General features: G+C 36.9%; 1 long non-coding RNA gene across 1 annotated transcript; it reads left to right on the top strand.

Annotated features, from left to right (window-relative positions):
- Positions 62 to 18377, top strand: LOC110392866. The gene is made up of 4 exons (XR_002434662.1): positions 62 to 405; positions 9872 to 9913; positions 12343 to 12446; positions 16427 to 18377. It is a non-coding gene; the product is annotated as an uncharacterized LOC110392866 (long non-coding RNA).

Below are 18730 nucleotides of genomic sequence, written 5' to 3' on the forward strand. Positions count from 1 at the left end.
GCTCCACATTGGGTCCACCCCTTCTGGTCACACGGGGAACACAGGTGCAAACAATCTGCCTGTGCTCCCTGGGCCAGCCACTCCCCTTCAGCAGGTGCTCAATCATCAGTTCAAGCCATGACCTAACAGCTTCCCTATGTGGGGTATTCTGTATTTTGCCCCAAAAGTCTTGCAGTCCAGCCCAGGTTATATTTGAAAAGTGGACAGTGGAGAAATGGAATTTTCTAACACTATCAGTCAGGTAGATAGGCAAATTTCCTAGTGCAGAGATTCCACTGCAGAAGTGGTGGTGGTGGTGGAGGAGTTACTCATGCAATCTTCTCCAGGAGCACAGCAGCCAGTCAGGTGCTGAGTCAGAGCTCCAGGACAGGCCTTCCTCTCAAAACTGATGGATGGAAACCTAAGGTATGATTTGCTTCTCCATCTCCTGTTACAGCTGTCATTCTGGGAGGAAGGTGTCACTGTTGTACTGTATGTTTGGAATGAGGACCTCTGGGATCTCATCCTTTGTGCACTGTCCTTTCTATCCTCCTCAGTATTGTCCCTTACTCAAGTTTTTTTGTTTGCTTCTAAGCATCCTTCCACAAAACACAGCTGAAAAATCCTGTCATAAAGCACACAGTCCTTTTTGGGAGCTACGTTCTGTGCTCTGTATAAATAGAGGGACAACTTCCTCAGAACAGTTTAATTCTAACATTTTCGGAAAAATAATTAGGATGCATGTATTTATTTATTTTACACACACACACAAAAGGCTCTGTAGATGTTAATTTCTTTGGAGTACTCGCATTCTTGGTGAATTAATCATCCCTTCCCAAACTCACTTTTCCTTCAAGATTGTGGTGTTTTTTTGTCTCACTTTGCTAGCTGTATTTAGAGGCTTTCACAACATTAGTTGGCTCACTGCTGTTTCAAAGGCAGGATCTTAAGGCAAATGATATCTTACTGTTTCTGAAGAGCAAGCTTTTGTGCTATCTGTAGCTAATGTTTATTTTCTTGCTTTAATGCAGTTAGCGTCATTTTGAATTGACCCCATGCTTTCATACAACAGTCTCCTTGACAAGAACCAAATGAGTAGCACATAAGAGATTCTATGGATTCCCACAGAGCAGGACCACAGTCCTCAAACAAATAAACCCCTCCCTCACTGAGTACGAGTAAGAAATGTCTCAAAATTTGTCTCTTCTGCTTGTTACTGCATTCATATTCTGCAAAATATACTGTAGTGTAGAAAATCTGCAAGGGCTTAAACAGGTCTCCAGCTGACCTCTTGATCTCAGAGATTTTTATGTTAATACTTCTTATCCTTGATTATGAAAGTGTAGTGTAGATGTAGTAGGAGTCTTAGGGAAGATCTCAGATGCAGCGCAGTTGTGCAGACGTTCGCTCACACATTAGAGAAGCATCTTTTCTCTTTTGTTTAGAATATTGTTTGTGCTCCATGAAATATAGTATTTAGTGAAGGTCTTTAAAGTTGTGTGCATATGCTGGAGTCAGTAACTTAAATTTCTGTTGCCTCTTGTCTTGCATGTGGTGATAACGATACCACGGAGAGAGGATAACAAGTTTTCTCCTTCTTTTCTCTTGGCTCATTGATCTATCACAGATGTAGAAATTGCTTTTCACGTCTTTTACTTTTGTCTCTACACTGATATTTGGCATTTTCTTAGCAGTTAGAGACACAATTTGCAGGATAAACTCCTACTGAAATACGGGCATACTGTAGACGTGTATATTTGCTCTGTGCACAATTGTCCCCTTATAGCACTGGTAAGTACCTATGCTTAGAACAGAATAGAAAAGTTCAGTTGGAAGAGACCTCCAAAGATCTTCAAGCTCAACTGCCTTACCTCAGGGCTAACCAGAAATTAAAGCATCTTATTTATTGAGTGCATTGTCCAAATGCCCCTTGAGCACTGACAGTCGTGGGGCATCAACCACTTTGCTAGGAAGCCTGTTCCAGTGTCTGATCACCTCGTGGTACAGAAATGTTTCCTGCTGCCCAGCATGACCCTACCCTGGCAGCTCTGTGCCATTCCCGTTCTGCCATCGGTTCCCAGGAGCAGAGCCCAGCACCTCCCTCTGCTTCCCCTCCTCAGGGGAGGAGCTTTCAATTTGGAGCTTCACATCAAGAGCTGCAGAGGTGAGGTTGCCTCTTGGCCTCCTCTCCTCCAGGCTGGGCAGCCCAGTGCCCTCAGCCTCTCCTCACAGGACATGTCTTCCAGCACTGTAACCAAGTTCATTGCCCTAGTCTGAATGCTTTCAAAGACGTTTATATCTTTTTTACATTGTGGAACCCAATTTTTGCTTGTTTACAAAATGTTGCTTATGTTCTACATTAGAATTCATCTTGTGTCATCTGCTTTTCTGAGTGGCTGTGGTTTAATCATTAAATACACAGAAGAACAGCAACTAACTATTATAATTTGCCTGAGGATGGAGTCTGCAATGAAGAGTGTTTAGAGCCAAAAAACTGTCTCCACTGACATCATGGGAATTGCAGTCTAGGCTACAAAATGCCACTGATCATAAGGTCATGTAATAGAGATTACTTATCTGAAGTGTAGTCCTTAAATCTCCTTAACTCCCCAGCCAGCTCTAGAACTGCAAATTACATTATTTTGATTTAAAATCTGAAGAAAAAAGATTTCCTGTGAGCCTGCAGATAAAAAATTTGGGTGAGGAAAAAAAAGCAGCTGCCACAAAGCTCTACTTAATAAACCTAACAAGTCCCAATTAGACGGAAAATCATCTTTGGATTTACAAATGTATGTATACAAAGCTAAGGTTTATAGGACTGTTTAGCAAACTGGATATTGAGGAAAGCTGGGAAATTTGACTACCTGATCGTGCTTCTGGTTTTTGGTGGGTTTAGGTTTTTTTTTTTTTTTTCCCATCCTCTTGAGTTATAGCCAATAAGACTTTATCCTTTTCTCATATTGCATCATTACCAACATCCACAGCTTATACTATCTAAAAGTCTATTATTTTACAAAGATATATCAATAACATAGTAGTGAGCTAAAATAAGAACTGTTATTTATGAACTTCTTAACTGTTATTGTTTTACAGCACGGTACGTAGCAGGTGATGGTTACATCCCTTGAGTCTTACTCATTTTGTGCTATCTCCTTTCTTTTCTGTTCCTTTGAATATTGTTTATCAGTCAAGCATTTCTCTTTTTTTCTTTAGACTCCTCTTTGCTGTATACATAATTTCAGAATGCTGATGTTACCATAGGACAAGGATCCTTAATTTGGTCTCTTGGGACTCTGTAGGGTGGGGAAAAACATTTTCATGCACACTTTATGGTCTATCCCAGCAGTGAGAGGCAGATCTCCTTCTTGATCTGTCAGGGGCTTTAAAGTTAGGTCAGGCCTCAACGTTAAATGTGTTTCTTTGCATTTTTCCATCAATAATTATCCCTAAATTGATAAGGAAATTTGGGATACAATCAAGTGTATTCATAATTTTTAAAGATTTGCTGTATGTTCTGGCTTTGAGTACTTTGATGATAGACCTTTCAAAAAAATCTTTAAATAATCACACCTTAATCATCTGTTCACGTGGAAGGCAGGTTACAGTGCTGTGCTTGTTTAACCTATAAGGCAGTGACATATCTGTATTGAACAATGGCAGTTTCATGGGCCCATTTAAGTTAAAAATGGTAGCTGCTGCGCTCAGCATCCATGAAAACAGTTTCAAATTATCTTCCAACATGCTTAAATCTTACAAAAGAGTAGATCTTTAGACCTCTGGAGGTTAAAGGAGAATCAGACCAAAGGCAGAAGTCAGTTTAAATGTGAGCTGATCTTTTTTGTTTTTAACATGTTAACTTAAGTATTTAAAATTCTCTACTATGCTTTTAATAAATTATAAGATAAAACGTAACAGTTCATGACATTCTCAATATTTGCCAAATAGCAATCCAGCTGTATTCTGCTTGCTGCTGTCCCTTTAATCACAAGAGGTGTTACTGGACAGACTGACCTTCAAAGAGGAGAAAGCAAGTGCACAAAAACAGCTAAGGTTTTGGCATTAACACCAACAGTGTGTTTTGCTGCAATACAGAATATTATCTGTTGGAACCCTAACAAGAAGGGTAGAGGTATGTTCTTTATTACCATTTTAGCTTCATGCATCTTAGGACAGTCTTAATTCCAAATTGAAAGCAAAATTGAGACACGTGATCTTTTTAACCCTATGTATTGCATTTACGATGCACGCTACTACTGAAATCAGGGCTGTAGTTTCCTAATATAATCTTGTAAAAAAAAAAAATAAAGTTTGCAAATATGTAAGTAATACAGGCTTTGCTCATTGAGGTATTCTATCTGTTTTCTAGTATGAGACTCAGGAATCGTCATTTTAGTCAGTATTTTTCTCCTTTGTAAAAGGCCACAAAGTCATTCGTTAGCTAAACCAAACACTGAAAAGGTACCATCTACAAAAGGCAAAAATACCATTTGCTTGGTGATAATTACTAGCGTTCGTTTTCTCACTTAAGTGATAGAGCACGTCACACTGTTGCCATAGCAACCCTGATTCCATCCCATTAACTGCCTAATGTGAATTTATGAATGCAAGTTTCAACGTGTGGAAAATGGCTCGAAATAGGGTGTGATTCATCATGTGCGGCACCGACAGCTGAGTTGCAAGCTAAGTCAGGGCAATCTGATTTGGTTTGCAGTGTTAAAGTGGTATACTGTTTTGCAGATATCCAATTAAGTGTGAACTAATTTGATATTTAATGCGTTTTTAAATGATAACTGAGTAGGTGTTTTAGATTTTGAGATCCTTGGTGCTGCATTACAACATTTAAAAAAAAAAACCAAACACATTATTTTATTAATGTAGGTAGATACTGGCTCTATAATCATGATTTGATCAAGACTTGAGACATTTCAAAGGCATAGATGCATTTTGCATTAGGTTGTTAGTGCCGAATGTGCTCCTGGATCCAGAGTTGTAATGGGTTCAAATCTTGGAGTTCTTGTGGAATCCAAATGTGACTTTGGGTTAAATGTTTGTCTGTTTCTGTACATGCTTTTCTCTTGTACAATAGGCAGAAAGAAACCACCAACAACAATATAAAAACATTTTTCATTCAATTTCTGTATGTTATAGCTATTCAGTTTTGGTTCCTGCACCTTCTTTTAATTTTTACTTTGTGATGAGTCTTAATGCATCAGCAGAAGTGTAGGAGTAGTCTTCTATCTAAAACAGCAAATGTGTCTCCACTCACAGTCTGTCTGCTCAGTACCCAACAGAGTGGCCATGTGCCACTCATTAGCCAGGGCTCTGACAGCTCTTTCAAAATGAATACTTCTGAATGCTGAAGAATTGCATGAAGGAAATGGCATTGCAAATACAATGCCAATCACTTCGAGATGCAATTAAGGTAGCTCATGCAATTCTTTTTTGCATCTATGCATTTGCATTATGGTACAGTCCTTTATTATATGACTATATATAATTTTAAGCAATTTGAAGTCAAAGGTGTGCTGTCTTTCTCTGAAAAGCCATATTAGTCTATTCAGTGGCAAATACAAAGGAACAAGAATAACTGTTTAAGTTTACTGCTGATAAAAGAAATGCGCCTCCTTTCATGTTGGCTACCTTTCAGAATTATATTCTTACTGCAGAAATACTTGCTCAATTCCAACTCCAAAGTGGAGTTGGAATTCATTTTCACATTTTCCTTTACTGTACATTATTAAATTGCATGGAATCATTCAGTTGCAAAAGAAGATTTCTGCTTCATTGTAATCCAGCAGTTGGCCTTTCAGGGTTGTTCTATATGGAAGTGAAAGATGCATTATTGCCTACAGAAAAGATGGGGAGGGACTTTTTATAAGGGCATGTAGTGACAGGATGAGGGGAAATGGCTTTCAACTGAATGAAGGTAGATTTAGACTAGATATTAGGAAGAAATTCTTTACTATGAGGGTGGTGAGACACAGGAACAGGTTGCCCAGAGAGGTTTTGGATGCCCCCTCCCTGGAAGCATTCAAGGCCAGGCTGGATGGGGCTGTGAGCAACCTGGTCTAGAGGGAGGTGTCCCTGCCTATAGCGGGGGGTTGGTACTAAATAATCTTTAAGGTCCCTTCCAACCCAAGCCATTCTATGATTCTATGATTGTGTGTGCTATCATGTCATGAGTACATCTGAATAGATACATCTCACTCTATTCCTCTTGCCGTTTTTTTGTTTTTTTTTTTTGGTGAAGTTTCATGGTTGTTGCAGTACTGCTGCTTGTACTAACTCCTCCAGACATTATGGGCTATAATAACATGTATATGTGGATGGTCCCCCTAGCATTATTAGTCTTCCATACAGGATGAAAGATTTTGCTCATAATTCTTTAAACACAAACTATACTTTGAAGTATCAGTACTGAAGAAATAAAGAACTTCTAGGAGCTGGTGATGAGATGTGATTCAATATATGTGTGGTACTTCCATAAAGGAAAACAAATCGAAGTGACCTTTTAAAAACAATCTAAAATTCTTACAGGGAGATAACAGATATGACCAATATCATCATTAAAAGTCTAATATGAACCATGCTCACATATTAGTAATATCTTAGTAGTCATTGATTTTCACCAGAACAGATACCTGTTCAGTAAATCTTTCACAATAAATGTGGGATAAGTAACTGAAGCAACAAAACTCGATCATCTTGTGTAAGAATAAGCAAGGGTACAGTAGGCAGGGAACAAGTGTTGACTGATGTTTAGCTCCATGCGGAGGGGGATCTGGAAGATATAAAAAAAACATCTTTCTAGTATTAACTCCTATTGCAATTGAGTGTGTGTCCCCTGTATATTTAAAAATAGAACCACAGCAAAATGTTCTCAGATCTCCAGCTGATCTGGTTATTTTTCTGTCCTGAAAGGTAAGGGTCTCTGGGTCTTTTGTTCATTCAAGTGGGAAGATGTAAATTGAAACACAAGGAACGTTTCTCTTTATGGAGTCATTTGACAGAGAAAAAGAAGAAAACAAAATTACTTTGAAATCAATAACAACAAGTTGTTAGGAAAGCCACCAACTTGATTCTTCTTGCTGGTTGGCTGTGACTAGTGGAATAATGATCATTACCAGAGAATATAAAAAATGGGTATATGAAAATGGTCTTATTTCATAAAGGAAGGAAGAACATGCTAATGGCAAACTACTCAACTAGTTTCTCTACCCACGGTACTGTTTTACATTGCAATTGAGGGAGACCATTATGGGACAGAGTCTTCTGAATCCCAAAGAAACACTGTACAACTGGATGTCGGTCTGGACTCTGAGAACCATAATGCACTTGAAACAGGTGGATGCTTTGGGCTTACAAAGTACTTTGTGTGAAATGCTGTGGTCTGGACTTGTTGGATTAGCTGATGTGTAATGCTTCAAGACAGAATCAAGTGAGATTTATTTCAGTGAGTAGTAGTGTAAGAGAAACTTGAAATTTCATGGACACTGAAACTAGCTATGGATCCAGCATGGATTTTAGTCAGAAGTTCATTGTTAAATAAGAGGGTTTTTTTTAACTTCATTCATTTTGAAAAAGTAAAAATGAAGCATTTCATTTTAGAAATAGTTTAATGATTTATATTAGCTTACTTTTAACAATGCTTTTAAAGTTTGTTTTGGAAACGTAATTCTGCTAATGAAACCAACAGAATTAATTGGCTCCATGCCGTCCTAGAAATAGGACCTTCTCTACTTCTTTGGGTTTTCCATTGTGCACTAAAATAAACACAGAAAAACGTGTCCCTTTTGAAGAAACCTCAGCTGAACTCAGTTTGACAGATCCATTTTTATCACTTCAACCACTGAATGAAAACTGGATCTGTATTTTGTTTTGCCCTTTATGTCAACATCCCGAATCATCCAGAGCTTTGATGTAGATGCTCCTAGACTTTCTACATAAGATGCCTATGGGATGCTAGAAAAAGACAAGTTTAAATGGAATATAAATTAAAGAAAATGTAGATTTTAAAAAAAGAGTTCAAAGTCAGTATGACAGAAAATTGAACGAAAGAAAGTAATAATTTTTTATCTGACCATTTTGTTGTTGCAGGGTTCAGCTTCCAAACTTCCTTTCAGATACCTTTGTCCATTTTTGACATTCAGCCCCATTCCCTGCAGATGCAGGAAGTTTCTTTCCCACCTCTGAAGCCAGACTCCTTTTCTCAGCAACTCTGACTCACGTAGCTTCTCGTTTCAGCTCTGATATTCCTCTGTACTTACAAAGTGCTTTCACCTACTTCTTGAAAAAATATATACTTGGGATATATCGCAAGTAAACAGTGTTCACAAATAAAAAATAAACCATTTTATCAAATATATAATTCAAATACAGACTTATCTAATTTCCATCTGTCATGTCATCATATACCTAATGATCAGCTTTGGTGAAAATGTAGTGGGCAGTATCAATGGAAAGGATTTCTGAAGGACGTGTTCCCTGCTGGTGCAGTGGGTGGGAGGACTGCAGGTTCAGCTCATTTTGGTAGCAGTGCCTTGGCAAGCTGTTTTCAGGTATGTAGGAAAGGTCTTTTTTTCTTTGGTTCATAAACTAGGAATTGCAGCAAGTATTTTGAAACCACATCTTGCTGTCAGGTTACGCAGTGAAAATGTGTCACCGCTTATGGGATTAGAAAGTCAAAGAGTCTTAGCTGGCTGCATAGATTTACCAATGATAATTAGGAAGCGGTGTTTATATCTTTTGAAACTTGTTGCACAGAACACATCGTATCACTAGAACATGTATGGTGTGTTCAGGCACATACATTTGTGTGTATAGCGATATACATACATGATTGCTGACATAGAGAATTAATGCTCATTTCTTTTTAACAAAGAAAAAGCTATGAGTTTATGTAAATTTATTGACTTTGGAGCATGAATTGTAGAGTTTAATTCCAGAACACACATGGATATTCAAAATATTTCAAAGGATTACAAAGAAGTTAAAGGGAAACTCATTATTTATACAAAGAAAAAGCAGCCCTTTACTGCTAACTGGGTGGCTTTCTGAAACATGTTGACCTCATAGCTAACATCTTGGCTGCAGATAGTTTATAATACGGAAACATGAGGAGTTGTTGAAAGTAAATTGGAGTTGAAAAGGTGAGAGGGGAAGGAAAAGCAGGGCATACTGTAACAAATGCCAGAGAATTTCAATTACTGGAAGTTTTGTGGAGTTGGTTAGCAAGAATGTCTGCTAAGAATATATATTTTCTGTAGCTTTTATTAATTTTAGTTATTGGAATTGACCTTGAGGGGGAAAAAAAGTTTAAATAGTAGCTGATACTACAGAAGAGTGGCAAGTGAATTAATAACATTTAGATAATGTGTTTTGTGCTAAATGCTGCTGTGTAAATGTACACAATATAAAAACTTGTGAACGGCATTGCAGTTGACTAGCAAACATTTCAGAAAATTATTTAAAGCATGTGGAAGACTTGACAAGAATTTTCCTACATAACCTGCATAATTAAGAATTTGAATCTAGATGTCTGAGGCCCAAAATTAGTAAAACTTAGCACACTCTCAGTTACTTAATACAACCTAAAACCTTTTTAAAACTTACTGGTATATTAAATATTATTCTGAGTAAGGGAATACATATCTAAGTACGCTGCTTATAAAGATTATAATAATTTGTCAATGGTTGTTATTAAGTTTATATTAGAGGCATGCCAGTTAAAATAAATGTATATTCTTTTTTTTCCACATGGAAAACGATGTTTGTCTTTACATTTGCTTGTTCTTTAAAAAATGCTATGAGTACTATCAAATAAGGGAATTACTGGTGATAAATTCATAGGTTTTAGAAGAGATTCGTGCTCTATTTAACATTTCTTTTACAGACAGTGTTTCATTTCCTGCACGTGGTTGTCTATTGAGAAAAGGTGAGAATTGTTTCTATTTGATGTGATTTAAAATGAGTAGTTGTGGATTTAAAAAAAAAAAGCCAACAACAACAAAAAAAGACTTACAGAATAATAAAAGCAAATATACATATATTTAATTTGTTTCAAATACTCTCAGTGATGAGTTGACATCTATGAATTGTATTTCCATTGAATTACTGCTTTATTTGTTACAGAAAGCTAACAAATCATTTACATATGTAGATTTTTTTATGAGGATCATTGCTGCACTCATTTTTCTTCATAATATGTATGTTATCCTCAGTAGGAGCTAAACAAGGTTGTTGCACAGAAAAGCACAACAAAAAGCATGACCACTTTCAGGGACTGTTCTCATCAGTTAATATGATCAGTGGATTCAGGCCATCCTCAGGAAACAGTTAAAGTTCTTTTTCGAAATAGCATTTATTTTTCATGAAAATTATTCCAAATTACCTTAATGCCCATCAATAACACTTTTCAATAATTTAAATGGAGTATTTGTCTGTTTCAGCAGCACATTATTTTTCTCCTGCTCTTGATACTTTATATTATCGAAAAAATGATGGAAAAAAAACTTCCAGTTAATTCTAAGCACTTCAAAACTATTTGCATTAAATATTATGCAGAGGATTGAGGAGAGCAAGACAGGACAATATACAGATTGAGACTGGGAGATAGGGTAAGACAGCAAGGAATGGGTAAGACGGTATGGAGCTGTCAGTGTGAAAAGTTCAAAAAGAACTTTGCACTTAATCCAATAAATTGCGTAGAATCATAGAATCACCAAGATTGTAAAGGACCTCCAAGATCATCCAGTCCAACTGTCCACCTACTGCCAATATTTCCCCACTAAACCATGTCCCTCAGTATGACATCTGCATGTTTCTTGAACACATCCAGGGACAATAACTCCACCTCCTGGGCAGCCCGTTCCAGTGCCTGATCATTCTTTCCAAGAATAAATTTTTCCTAATGTCCAACCTGAACCTCCCCTGGCACAACCTGAGGCCATTCCCTCTCGTCCTATTGCTAGTTAAGTGGGAGAACTGGCCAACCCATACCTCACCACAACCTTCCTTCAGGTAGTTAGAGAGAGTGATAACGTCTGCCCTGAGCCTCCTCTTCTCCAGAGTAAACAATTCCAGTTCCCTCAGCTGTTCCTAATGAGTCTTGTGCTCCAGACCCCTCATGAGCTTCATTGACCTTCTCTGGACACGCTTCAGGGCCTCAATGTCTTTCTTATAGCGTACCCATTATGATCTATACGTGACTAATCCTGAAGGTTTTTATATGAGGTGGCAATAACAACACCCCAACCAACACCTGCTCTGTGGTAGCCAACCTATGACTTGGTGAACTTGAGGCTGTAAAGGGGGGAAGTGATAAGTGAATTGTATTGAATCTGAGAAATCATATGAACACCTCTTCCATGAGACAGTACTCAGCTCTTCCCTGGCCACTTTTTATACCTGAGTCTGGGTTTAGAGCTCCCTAGTTAAAGGGAATACCTCTCCTTAAAACTGACTTATTTTTACATAAGTCTCTTATTTTCAACCTCAAATTGAATATTGAGATGAGCTTGTAACATTTTAAATTAATGTATTAGGTTGCAGCATGTGTCCTATAGATAATTATCTTTTTATTGAAAAACTTGTACAGTAATTTTAAAATACAATTAGTAAATAAAAGATTTTCTCAGATAATGGGTTTCCTGTCATAAAACCAAGGAGAACCTTTGTCTCAGTGCTTTTTCAGCTTTTTCCAAGTTTATTTGTGTGTTATTGTGTCATATAGGCTAAGATCTCCTCAGGGATTTATTCAGCTAGTGACCGTTAATTGAAAAACTCATTTCAGATAATCCTTGTGAACGAAATTAATCTCTTGGTTTTGGTGAAGTCATACATAACCGACTGCATTGTGAACATAGATTTATTTTTAAATGTCAGTTTGGAATGCTTTTTTTTTTCATTAGCTATTATGCTATTATTGATTTTTTTAAAAAGAATATTATTGCTCTATTAAAATATAAGAATACTAATATAATTATTTTTGGTCATACTGCATTACAAGCTTTAGACTATAAAACTGTCCTTGCTGATTTTCCATCCTAACAAAACTATTCCTAGACCTGATTTGCATAATTCTTAATCTGTTTTAATTGCAACATAATGACTGATTGTTTTATTCTAATAATAAATACTTAAAATTAAATCTACATAGGCATCTTGAATGTGTCTAGCTTTGGAAGGTAGTGTAGACACAGTGTGTCTGTGAGGCTCCCTCTAAAATCCGTAGGGAGAGATAGTATCCTGTATCAGTTTACAAGTGAATAATAATTTTGCAAAAATGAGCAGCAGTACATTCTCTTTCTCCTGCTAAATTTTTAAATATTTGAAATGCTCTGCTGTATGCATACTCCAATATAGATGCATGGATTAAGTCTTCAGCATGGTGTCAGATTTCTGCTCTTCAGTACCTTGCAGCCTTGAAGATGAGAAAGCAACCAAAATGGCTCTTTCGGTGTGACAGAGTACGTATGTATATCTATATATAAACCAGTAGAAATCTAGTTGTCATACAATTTTTATATAAAATTATATGTTTACACATATGCTGTCAGATTAAAAGACCTACATTATCAAGTCATCAGAAGTTAGAAAAGAAAACAGCACAAGCTGGTGATTCATCTGAAATCCATTGCCTAGGCTTCCATGCATGAGACTGTGTTGAGAACCTGATTGCGTACTTGTTTCTCCAGCATCCTGTATCCCTCAAGGCACAGGATGTATTTACTACTTTTCTTGTGATTTATTCTCTGACATTTATCTTTACAGCAGTGGAACATTTCCCCTTACAAAGTACTTTCATAGTATTTCTAGTGAGGCAATTGTTTTGTGTTTTTATTGGTTTATTTGTTTTTACTGTTTTATGGATTAGCACCCAGAAGTCTTTAAGGTTGATTTTTGGTAAATTTAGAAGCCCATCTAGAGATGCTTTGGCCCTGATTTTCTCAGTATTTAGAGTTACATAGGATTTTATAAATTTAGAGCACAGATCTCACTGGCTTCCACTGCACATGTACCAGCTTAGCACGTCTGCACACCAGACCTTAGGGCTTCCTGTATACATCCAAAAAATGAGGAACAGGGTATTAATGAACATGTGCAAAGGCTTTGGTTTTATCTTACATAACAAGCAACATACAGGAACTTTGTGGCAAAGAAAGGAATAGAAAGCAGTTCTCCAGCCAACGCTGAACTCCTGTAATCACAACACTGCATTTACTCTTCTTGCAGCTCGGTGCTTTATTTGCTACCAGAGTCCAATTTAGTCATTGGATGCTGCTAGGGAAAGTGAAAATCAGTTTATCTCAGTGTGTGTGTGCCGTGCACTTCATCCTTGACCATGCATTAAGCAATTTCAATTCTGTCTCAGTGCTTGCATTTCTTGGAGCTCCCACATACCCTCCACATGCTACACTCATCATTAATTAGTTTGTATGTGGCAGCTTAACACAATATGAAAGTACAACCCTTTTCCCCCCTACCCCATATACCTAAACGTTGATTTCAATTTAGAGTCAATGTTAACCTCTAACATCCTAGTATAGTGCACATTTTTGTTTAGTAGGCAGTGTGCTGTTTTCTCTTGTGCTGGTATTCTGAAAAGATGGGTCTTGGTAGGGCTGGTGCATTTCAGAAAGTTTGAGAGCTCAGCAGAAGATTCTGTGCAGTGTTTGGATCTCTCAAGGCGTGAAACTGCTCAGTGAGAATTGGAGCTCTGCTGGCAGTTTCAACCTTGGTTTTAGTTAGTGTTCAAAATCAAATTTACCTCATCAAATTATAATAATAAATTTGGGCAAATTTTCACACAGAAAACAAAAGATGTTTTTATATTCATGCACAACTGTGAATACTATGGAGATTTTTCCTGAAATGTTTTTCTAAATGAAACCTCAACTTTTTAAAATCAAGGATAGCAATTCTGTCACTTAATGTAGAAACTAGCAAGGAAATCTTTAATCCAAATAGCTGAATTTTGGTGAAAGTAGAAACTGCTGAGATTGAGATTTTCTAGCAAAGTGCAGGCAATATTACTATATGATACCATCCCCATGGTTTTAATCAAGCTTAATTTCAGGCAGAAACTCCTGTGAGCAAGATTAGGTCTGAAGAGAGGACGACCCAATTTGAGTTGTTATAACCAGATGTATTGACCCAAAATGTAGTGCTGTGCCCTTTGAATCAGAGGCAGAAGGAATAACCCAGAATCAACTGCTTACTGGTATGTGCTGATGCTGCCTGTACAGAAGCACCTGGGAACCAGAGAATTTCTACTTAAGTTCAAGTATTAAGACACACCAATCTGGTCATAGGCTGCAGGGACGATACGGTATAGCACTATACACTACCAACATGATTTCTTGCTAAAAATGTACAGAAATTGTCATTTTAATTTTATTATGCTCTTACAGAGAAGAGGTTGAAATAATAGTGGAAAATATGATCTCTCTGGAAACAGTTTATCCGTATGTAGGTTGAAATAGGAGATAGTTTTGCTTATGATGCCCTAACAAGAAGAATTTGGACCACTTGCAAGAGGAAAAAGTAATAAAAAATGTTATCAAGTAGATTTCTATTATCAATGATATATATCTGAATTACCTGAGACTTATCTTCAGGGCTTGTAAGAAAGCTGTAAATGAAGTATCTACCTTGTCTCCAAGAATAAGAAGAAGGGATCGTGGTGCTCTTGACACATAATGGTTTTGATTTTGTGGGAAGTAAGGAAGACATCTCATTTCTTTTTGTCATAAAAGATTGTTGCATTCCCAACTTGCTAGTGCTGGGAAGATAATACGTGCCTGCTGTCAGTAAGCTTAATTAGAGGGGTTATTCTGCTCCCATACCAACTGTAACTGTGAGGGGCAATCTCATTAGCACATGGCCTGCTGAATGTAGACAATGTTTGCTCCTTTTCGAGCTGGAATGCATTTTTGCTGATAACGTATTCGTAGCAATTATCTTTTTTTCCATCAGTTTTGTAGGTGTCGAGGGCTTTGGAATATTAGCTCTTCTTCATGTCTGTCACTGTTAAAAATATTTTAAAGAAATACAACATGCCAGCCTCTGGCTCATATGCGGCTGTTGGCAAAATTGCTGCTAGTCAGCTTGTGCTGGCAATACATTGAGAAATGCACTGTAGGTGCCTGTTCAAGTTTTTCAGCTTAGAGGATGGAATTCAAGTGTTTTGAGCACCCTCCTGCAACTGAAAGTTGAAACACTTATTTATAATTTTGACTTCAGAAATGATAGTAGAGTTCTCTAAAAGCACCTGATTTACAAACAGAAACTGAAAACAACCAAAAATGTTGTGAGAAACACTTCCAGGCAGAACTATTTGTTAACTTTCTCTTAGTCCTAACAGCAATGTTTTAAATTGAAGAACATTGTTGACAAAAGAATGTATGCTTGCAAAACACGGAAAAAGAGGAAATGGAAATTCTTAGAATTACGTGTTCAAAGATCTTCTCAGTATGAATATGATAGAGAAGATTTTCTTGCAACTGAGATAATAAATTATTTTGTTTCTATTAGGTGATTTAATGTGCTCTTTAACATTTTCTTTTAACCAAAGTGGCAGAAAGTGGTATTCACAGAGCTAATTCAATTAAACAATAATTCCTTCTTAGTGGATTAGAGAAATGCAGGAAGTTGAGTATTTCAGGGAGAAAAGAAAATATTATCAGCATCATAATTAATGCATAAACCATGGGAAATTGTACTATAAAGTTTATGTAATTCTGTGATCCATATGCATTTTCCCTACAAGTAGTCTGAAGAGTATTTTCATAGCAGCATCTGTCCATTTTTCTGAGCTACTGGAGGACCAATTTTGCTAAAAGGGAGGTTCTGGAGATCCCTCCCTTGTAGAATAAAGGACAGCAGGTGTGCTAAATTTGCTGTTTTTCTTCCTATGGTGGAAACTTAGTGTATAGCTGTTTTAAGCTGCTAATAAGTTAATTAAAAATGAGAAACTTCAACACTGATTTTTACCTGTTCAAGCTACCATCTAATAGCATGTATATATATATTTGAAAAAAAAAAAAAAGAACACTTTGTAAGAAAATACCCCCTTACCTTTCCATCCTCTTAAACCATGAATTCCTTGAGGTTTATTGTATTGTTTTTGTACTTTGGCAGAGACATAGCTAACCTAAACTCAGGTGTGTAAAAGTTAGGCTTCTAGTCTGCTTTAGTTGTCTAGGATCATTGTCCATATTGCAAACAGAGAAAGATGAAAGTCCTTGGAGGGTGGTTTGCTCCCCTTCCTTCTTTCCGTTAATTTTAAGAAAAGCTCAAGCACAGATGCTAGATTTTTAGGCAGCTGAAATTTGATTAAATGATGCTGTGATTAGTACTGGCCTCTCCACATTGATATTTTCCACTTTTCCTATTCAGCCTGAGGGAACTTTGAGTAGAAATAACATGATGCTCTTTATCTTTCCAGAACAGACCACTTCCTGTGAGGATCTGGGAGCAAACAGAACAGTTTCCAAGTTCTGTATTCAACGTTTCTTACGATGTTCAGCCTTATTTTGAATTTTGCTTGGTCTGGTTTTGCTTATGTAGCAGAGCTGATGGCATCTGCTGGGATGGTTTACGTGCTGCAGTTTTCTTTCTTCATCTAGAATCAATATGAGCACCATAAAAAAGATGCTGTGGGTTATTAAAATCATTTTAACAACATTGTTGACTCAACAAGAGCAAGAAGATAATGCCTAAGGATTCTGAATTTTCCCTACTTTTTTTTTTTAACTGGAAAAATAATAACTTGGTACAGGCAGATTTGCTTGAGAGTGCTGCTTTTTTTTTTTAAAAATAGCCTGCTGCTTCACTGTTGTAACTCACAGTGGTTTATAAGCCTGGGTGTTTTACTACTTTACTCTCTGTGAATCTTGTTAACAAGGTGACTATGCATTTTTTTAAGGAAATAAGTAATGACTTTTAAAATACAAACCAAGCATATTTTTGAGAAAATGGAGTTTGCCTTTCTCGTCCCCTGATTTGGTTCAAAATCTTACCCAACAGTGTGTGACTTTCTAGAATAAAGGACACATTCCCTATTAGGATCGTTAAGACCACAAAAATAGAAGCTCTTGGGTGGCTTAACAATTAGATTGAGATATTTCCTAGTGAGCATCTCCTTTGAAAAAAGCATTATTGAGACAGAAGTTCTTCCTGAGAAAATATTTATCTTGCTGTATGGAAGGGACAAGTCAGTTCACTGAAAAAGTGTCCTGTCTGAAACAGTTGGTGTGAGATTACTGAGTACCCTCTGGTGCTTCTTCTGCGTCCTTTGGGTTGCAGGGAGCAGTCCCTGAAGGTAACGTTGCCACCTTGGGCTCCAGCATTGTAAATGCTCACATAGGAAGCTCTGCCAAGAAAATTGTTACCTAACACTTGAAAGCTGCTTGTTACCTTTAGGACAGGGAGACCAAACCCTGTTGCTCTTCTCAAAGCAGAGAGATTTAGCCTTTTTCACAGACAGTTGAACTATATCTCATTATATTGAGATTTTCTTACTCTTAAGGTGTTTTTTTCTGGATACCTTAGGGTCACTTTGGGAAATTGTTCCTCAGTGAATGGCCTCAAAGTCACTCTAATAGCTGTTCTATTTCTGAACTCTCTGTAATTTAAAGATATTTTTTCTTTTCCCCAGACCATCTATAACCTCATGCTTTACTGAATAAAAACTATATCTTTCTTCTTTTAATGCACAGGTAGCTTATTTGCTCTCAGTTTTCATGAATTGATGTTACGCACAGCAAATGGTACACTTGCGGGAAAACATTTATAAGTGAGAGCTGAACCTGAGGCACTCTAAATCATCACTGTAACAAATAATATATATTTTTGAAATGAACTGCCCAACAGTTCTACAAATGTATTTAAATAATTTGATTTAGGGTGATATATTTCTGTGTTCATCCTGTGGGTTGAAAAGAAAGACAAAACAAGATAACACATCAAGATCCCAGGACCATTTTTTTTTTAGTAGGTTCTGAATTGTGTCCCAAGAGTAAGAAGTAAGGATAAGCTCCACCGTCTTACTCTCCCAACATGTATCACTTGGCTGGAAAGGTGTTTGTCACCTAAGCTCTATGTTGAAGATGCTGCAGCATCAAATCAGTTTCACTGGCATAGTTACTCAATGTTTTGTAACTGGGAATGGTCAAGGACAAAAGATGAGCTTTCTGCAGGGAAAAATAACTATGGAGGGAGATGCCTAATGTAATTAGAAGAAAAAAAAACGAAAACGTTAAATGTCAGATATCTAATAAAAGACGGTAAATGCCTCTAAAAAGGAAAAAAACAAACAACAACAGCAACAAACTCCATCTTCTCTGCATAGTATGGTTTCCTCTTTGACTGCTCTGGAAAAAAACATAGACAAGGGTTTCCCATGCAAAATAAATTATCTTTTGAAATTGCCCTATTGGGTTTAAAAATGTATTGCAATACTAATAGGTTTTGAGTTTAGTTAAATCATACTAATAGTCTATATTCGTGTTCTACAGAATCAAATAATATAAGTTGAAAAAAAAAAAAAAAAAAGCCCTGCACCAAATCGTATTGCATTTGTATGACAGGTTGGTTAGGCTTAGTTGCATCTTTGTAAAGAAAGTGAGCCTCACCATTGTAGCTGGTGCGATATAATAAGAACGTGTGTCAGAAATTGGAAGTATTTAAATCTGTTCTAAAGAAACAGTAAGAAAATCATGAGCATTTGTTGTTGTTCTGTTTTGGGATA

This window comes from Numida meleagris, chromosome 1 (assembly GCF_002078875.1).
Source record: "Numida meleagris isolate 19003 breed g44 Domestic line chromosome 1, NumMel1.0, whole genome shotgun sequence".
NCBI classification, from domain to species: Eukaryota; Metazoa; Chordata; class Aves; order Galliformes; family Numididae; genus Numida; species Numida meleagris.